Source organism: Enoplosus armatus, chromosome 17 (assembly GCF_043641665.1).
Source record: "Enoplosus armatus isolate fEnoArm2 chromosome 17, fEnoArm2.hap1, whole genome shotgun sequence".
Taxonomy (NCBI): domain Eukaryota; kingdom Metazoa; phylum Chordata; class Actinopteri; order Centrarchiformes; family Enoplosidae; genus Enoplosus; species Enoplosus armatus.
In genome coordinates this window covers 2,354,443-2,361,971 of record NC_092196.1, presented here as the reverse complement: position 1 = coordinate 2,361,971, position 7,529 = coordinate 2,354,443, and positions in this window count along the sequence as shown.

Here is a 7,529-nt window from a genome sequence, read left to right as displayed (position 1 = left end):
AGTTACAGGTAGTGAGATTACTTGGGATGGATGAGTTTACATTCCAAATTGGATTTGGAATGGTAAAGGGGGGAAATAGAAAATTGAATTGTAACATTTGTAAAATTTCTCTACATTCCATTATACATTTCATAAATATGCCATCATTTTGACAATAGGATTATGAACTGAACATTGTGAAAATAGGAAAACAAGGTGAATTAATTGCAAACTACTATACTGCATCTGATGTTTTTGCAAAGATATTGGCTGGTGTTTTCTCTTTTCCCAGGACAATAATGGGGAGAGCAATGTGAAGGTGGCAGCTTGTCCAGGGATCCCCACAGTCTCCATGGACTCAAACACTCACACATGGACATTGAAAATGGACAAGGGGACCCTGAACAAGGATACTGTAACAATAAAATTGATAAATCTTATTCAGAACACTATGGGGACTATATTCAATTGTTTAGTATGTTAGTATAGTTTTTTATATTCATACGTTATTGCGTTTTGTTTATTAATTTGTAACCTGTGTTAGTAATAGCTACGTTATATGTCCTTATATACATCACTACAGGGGACATTGAAGTAGAACAATTAGTTTAGTCAACAATGATCTTGTTCAATTAAAGGTGTTCTTGACTTTTATATAATTACATGAGTGATAATCAAGTGTGTATAACATGGGGTATAAGACTGAGGAAAAGAAAATGTTTTTGGGGTTTATTCATTGTAATTGTTTTGAGTAGAATGTTTTCTGTTATGTTGTGGATACCTTAGGATCTCAGGTTTTTGTTTTGTTTTGGTGGTTAGGGATAGTAATGTTAGGTAGGGAAAGGTCCACTGGAAGGTGCGATGGGTCGACCAGCCTGACTTTGGACATTTTTAATTTTTTTCGGAGTATTCCTATACGTATTTGCTTAACATTCTGCTCTTACAGTATTTTTAGAACCCTTATTTCTTAATTAGCTTGGAGTGCCTGATCGGTGGTTGCCTTGGGCAGAGGGACCATGAGAGAGTTTTCCTGTCTCGATTGTTTGATGGATATTAAAGGAAAGATGGCTGCCAGACAGGTTTTTCGCTCTCATACTCCGCAAATTTACCAAATTTCGAAATTTGCTATACTACAAAATTCATATATCACTGAGGCTATGCGGTAACAAGCATGGATGGAAGGGATTTCATGAGTATTCTGTGTGTGTCATTAGATGACACTTACGTGGCTAATTGCAAATATGACTCTTTTATTTTTCATGTATTGCGGGACTTAAAAAGTCCCGAGGGGGGAAATATGATATGTATTATTTGATACTAATCATAAAAGTAATCTTTTCATAAAATGATATACAGTACAAAGTTGTCACGTATGCAATGTTCCAGGTAAATAACTAGCAGATGTTGGGGCCCCATACTGATAAGATTCATTATTGTTTGGGTGTCTCCCTTGGAATGTGGGAGTTATGCGATAGAGGTCTCTTTTCCTTGACCCCTAGACTGCTGTCCAAATAACTTGTATATCATAGGTTTTGGGGTACTGAGGGACCCTAGGGAAATATAAGTTTATAGATTCATGAGTTATAGTAGGACCCTATGTATGCCTAAATGTATAAAAGACGAGTTTAAACAGTGTTCAAAGCAGCAGTACTGATTCGGCTACGGGTGCTGTACAGGTCAAGATGCGCATGCCTGTTGATCCTGATCTTTGATGCAAATAAAGAATATTATGTGAAAAGTCAGTATCAGCGGAGTCTCCTTCCATCATCGAATCATCGCCTACATCTGGGGAATGAAGAAGAAACTGACAACAAGGCTCACTGTGGCTCCGAGAGCTTGACAAATGGCTGTCCATAACTGAGAGATTAGTGGAAGATGGAGTACATGGTTAACCAGTTTCAGAGGCTATGGGGAGTTTAGGGAGGATCCAAAATGCATGGTTTTGGATAATTGATCAACGACGGTAAGAGTGATAGTGTTACCTTGGGAGGAGGGAATTCCCCATGACAAAATCGAGAGAAATATGGGACCACGGGCGACCCTGGACTGGCAAGGGATGGAGTGAGCCGACAGGGGGCTGGTGAGAAGTGGGGAAAACACCAGACTGTAGGGAGGCATTAATGATATGCAGAAGATCATCTGATGCAGTGAAAGAGACATTTAAACATTTTGGTGGGAGGTGGAAGATTTAAGCTGCTGGATCTCCTCGACAAGATCACTAAAGGTAAAGGGTTCAAAAAAACGACATATAGTAACCAGGATGGTATGCTGATGTGAGGCGAACTCATTACATTTACCTGAAGAGTGGAGTTAGTTTTTTTCCAGCTTACAACTGGGGCGGAGTTCCTCTATTGTGCCTCTCAGCGACTGCGCATTGCATAGTATCATACCGGGGATCGGTGGTCTGTTGTCAGAGACTCTGCCTTATCCCCCCTCTTCTGCCTCTCCTCTGTTGATATCTGTTCTGAATGTCAGTTTCAGTTAATTTTGCTTTTGATAGCCCGACACCCATAAATCGGTAAAAACACAAAATGACGTGAAACGCAAGAGGCGCATTCCTTTTAGTCCGACTTTCAGTGCCACCATTGACGCAGCCGTTGATGGCCGAGTGTGTGCGCATAACATGACACAGAGCCCCAGAGGGCTTTCGTTTGTGAGAGCTGCCCAGCAGTCGGTGTAATAACGTACTCAGGCTCGAGGTACCAAACTAGGTCTTTGAATCTCTGGCCATCTACAACACAGATCGATGTATCGGTCTCAATCATTTGGCACACCAACTGAGTGGCATGCACATCACCCCCCCCCACCCCCACCCCCACTAGCAGCAACGTGATCTTTGGCTGTGAGCCAATCCTCGGACATGGCAGCCAGGTACTTGTTCTTAATGTGGTACAGCATAGTGCTAGTACTACTACTAAGGAAATGGTCCCACACCACGTTAGCAGAGTGTGTATGCAGATGAACCTATAGACCGTCATGCATAACCAAAAATATTTGCGGTGGTTAACTGATTAACGGTTAAGAGTTGACATCCCTAGTACTGATTAAACGTTTTCACACCCCATACCAAGCTCAATGCTTCTCTGTCAATTTGTTAAGGGCCGAGAGGCAAAAGCAATGGGTCTCTCTGAACCATCAGTCCTTCTATATGACAATACAGCACCAATGCCATATGGTGACGCATCACAGCTAGGTGCAGAGGGAGGCTCAGGTCATAGTGTGTCAATACTTCACCTGAGGATATAAGCTGTCCATATGCACCCCAGTGGCACTGCACAGTAGAATACGTGACATTCTCCGTGAGGGGATGAAAGTTGGGAACAAAATAAAGCCTAGGTGTCAGTGCTAAATGAAGATTGAAAATGCGTCGTCTTGCACGTGGGCGGATAATGCTGGACGGTAAAACGTGAAGTTCACCAGAGATATCTGCCAGCTGCTGGGCTTAGGAGGTGATGGGCCAGTAGGGCCCATGTAGGGTCAGGAAGGAGCTCCTGACCCTACAGAAAGAAGAAAAGACTAAGGCCCATCCACAGAGGATGCTGAACAGTGAGGAGGGTTTGGATGATGAGAAGAGAGCTAGAAGGAGAGCAGATTGGAGGAGAGCTAAAACGAAAAGGCAAAAAGAACAGAAGAGAGGGGAGAGGATGGAGGATGCCTCAGAGCAGGAAGAGGAAGTGGCTGGAGCCGTGTCAGAGAGTGACAGTGAGGCAGAATTGAAAGAGGAGGAGGAATGGACTGCTGTTCATGGCAGAAACAAATTCAACTCTGAATCAGCCCCTGCCATTGTGACAACAGAGAACAAGAGCAACCAGGAGGAGCCAGAGTGGGATGGCAGAAGTGCGAGAAGTTTGTGGAGAAGAAGGCAGAGCAGAGCAGCCAGATGGAGAACACAGAAGAAATAAAGAAGAGGGGGGGGGGGTCTTTTCACAGTGCAGGGCATTCAGATGTTTGGGCAAGGCCAGTACAGCCAGGCAGTGGACATGTTTACAGAAGCCATCTACTGGACCACAGGTTCTACCAAAATCGGTTTTACTCTTATCGGTGTCTGGAGCAGTACTCCTCTGCCCTAACAGACGCTCAGAGGTCCATTCAGCTGGCTCCTGATTGGCCGAAGAGAAAAAAATGAGAAGTGCATATTATCGTTCAATAAAAACCTTGATACAATAATAAATAAATAAACCATAATAATAAAAACAATAATAATAACACCATACTTTGTCCATACAACTTTGTCACATGGTGTGAGCAGAACCATCTGCAGCTCAAAGTGACAAAGACTAAGGAGCTGACTGTGGATCTGAGGAGGACCAAGGTGCCAATGACCCCTGTTTCCATCAAGGGGGTCAGTGTGGACATTGTAGAGCATGGGTCACTAACAGGTAAATGGTGAATGGTAAATGATCTCACTTATATAGCGCTTTTCAACCTTCACGGTTCCCAAAGCGCTTTACAGCTAAGCTCTCATTCACCCATTCACTCACACATTCACACACCAATGTCGACCGAGCTGCTATGCAAGGTGCTGGTCTCCATCGGGAGCAACTTAGGGTTCAGTGTCTTGCTCAAGGACACTTCGACATGACGGGGGCAGCCGGGGATCGAACCCCCAACCCGCTCTAACCAGCTTCACCTCCCATGCGACAGTGCTAACCACTGCGCCACCATGCCGCCCAGGTGGACCGCGGTCCGAGTCTGGACCCAGACGCTGTCCTATACGGACCCGGACCTATAATCAATAAATTATTACGGGATTTTAAATTTTCTAGTTTTCTAGTCTTTGCGGCACTGGTTTAGCGGCTCAAGAAACTCACAGACCAATTGCATACGAGTTAAGCCAGCCCATGTGACGCTACTCAGCCAATCAAATCTGTGCATTCCAGGCGATAAACATTGCGACTCTGCATACAGACAGACGAGAGAGGTGAGAGGCGAGTGACAGATGATAAGACGAGAGAACGACACAGGGAGAGAAGACACATTATTTATTGTGAAATTGGTTGAGTCTGTTAAGTCAAGATGTGAAACAGTTAACAAAGAAAAAGGGAAACTCAAGCTGCTGCTACACTTTATTTTGTTTTTCTAAAATGAAGCACTTTATTTTAAGATGCACAATTTTTCAAAAGCTATTTTATTTATTTTTTCTATTTTATTTTTAAATGCAGCCCTTCTTTTAGTTAATGAGAGAAGGACATTATACATATCTACAGTATTATATATCTCTATATGGTCAAAATGTTTTTGAATTGTACTTTCTTTATTTGATTTGACAGTCAGTTGTTGATTACATGCAGACGTTGATACAACTACTAGGCTACTTCAATTTATATCACACTAAATCACCATGCAAGTTAGACATTATGATGTTCCGGACCTTTGCTTGAGGAAATTTTCTCTGACTGGACCTCTTCGAACTTTAGTTGAATACCCCTGTTGTAGAGGATTACAAGTACCTGGAAGTCCACATTGACAATAAACTGGACTGGGTTAAGAACACCTCCTCTACAGGAAGGGCCAGAACCGTCTCTATTTTCTGAGGCGGCTGAGGTCCTTCAACGTCTGCCAGACTATGCTGAGGATGATCTATGAGGCTGTGGTGGCCAGTGCTATCCTCTATGCTGTTGCATGCTGGGGCAGCAGGCTGAGGGTGGCGGACTCCAACAGACTCAATAAACTGATCCGCAAGGCCAGTGACATTGTTGGGGTGGAGCTGGACTCTCTGTCGGTGGTGGCAGAGAGGAGGATGCTGTCCAAGCTGCGGGTCATCTTGGACAATGTCTCACATCCTCTCCATAATAATAAGTAATAGGATATGATGGTCAATGGTGTCGAATGCAGCACTAAGGTCTAACAAAACAAGTATAGAGACAAGTCCCTTGTCTGATGCAGTTAGAAGGTCATTTGTAACTTTCACCAGTGCCGTCTTTGGTTTATGATGAGCTCTGAAACCTGACTGAAAGTCCTCAAGCAATTTATTGTCATGTAGAAAATCACACAGCTGGTTGGCGACTGCTTTCTCAAGAATCTTGGAGAGAAAGGGAAGGTTAGATATAGGTCTATAGTTGGCTAAAACCTCTGGATCAAGAGTGGGATTTTTAAGAAGAGGTTTAATTACAGCTACTTTAATTAAGAATCAGAATCAGAAATAATTTTATTCATCCCCGGGGGGAAACTGTACTGTAGTCTGTGTGTTTCCCTCTCCCCAGTGCCAGTTCACTGTATGTCATTGCTGTGTGTTACCTGTCTTGGCTCCTTGTTTCCCCTGCTTTCCCGGTTTTCCCAGTGTCTTTGGATTTTTGGACCGTTTTTGAATTCTTGCCTGTTCCTTGCCTGTTTGGACTGCTTTAATGGTTTGTGACCCCTGCCTGCCTCACCACCTTGTAAGTCTTTGTTCCCCTGTTTTATTTCCAAATAAACCTTTTATCTGCATCTGTTCTGCCCGTGTCTCCGTTTGGGTCCGGTTCCCTGTGTTCCTTGCTGATCTGCTCCACCAGCCATGACTGTACGAACTGGCCAACCATGGACCCAGCAGACTATTTATTTGAGGAAGAACTTCGCATCGGTGATGTTAAACTTTTGGGAGCTCTTCTAGAACGTTGCCATTGTTGAGCCAGAAACAGTCGAGCAGTATCAAATAGAATGCAGAAGTGAGTTAGCTTCCGTAGTCCGACAAGTGTGTTGTCATGTTATAAACACAGTGCTATGTGTGGCACTTTGGACATTTATAGTGGAATTATCAAAGATTAAGGACACTAACATGTTGACACTATATTTACTTTTTGACATAACAGACATGGTCCATGCAGATCTGATTTACTGATTCATCTTCCAAATCATAATAAAGCAGACATTTTGAATGTAATTCAAAAAATGTATTGGTGTATTTGATGAGTATTATTGTAATATTCACATCTGAATTTTGCCCTGAATTTAGCAGATTATGTAATCCAGAAATTATTTTTATTTAAAATTAAATTAGTCATGAAAGTTGTCTTCTTAGTAGATATGTTTGTAGTTAATTTGATGACTAATTTTACTTATGTGAGTACTGGTTTTAATAGTAGCTTTAATTTTACTTGGGTGGCTCCTCCACCCACCTCTGCCTCTGGCAAAACCACATAGCAGACATGAGACACTGGAGCTGGTTTGAGGATATTTGTGCTGGGATAACATGTGTCACTCGACGTACTGGTCAAACCGGTGTCATGTAATGTTTTCATTTCTTTACTATTAAACGTACATTCATTTTAAAACTCACTTTTTTTTTTAATCTTTAAAAAATACACTGGCACTCTTTCTCTCTCAACTCTTATTGATTTATATCTATCTATCATGAAATAACAATATGAATAAATACAAACACAATGCACAATATATAATGATGAAATTGTTATCATTTTCTAAAAATCTGCCCATTATTATGGAACAATTTATCACTGCAAGTAATTTGAGTGTGTTTAGATATTTATTTATAAATTCCCTATGTTTTAATTTCACAGCACCATTTTTCCCATTTTTCCCAATTAATGTAGAATAAACATAACACATAATGC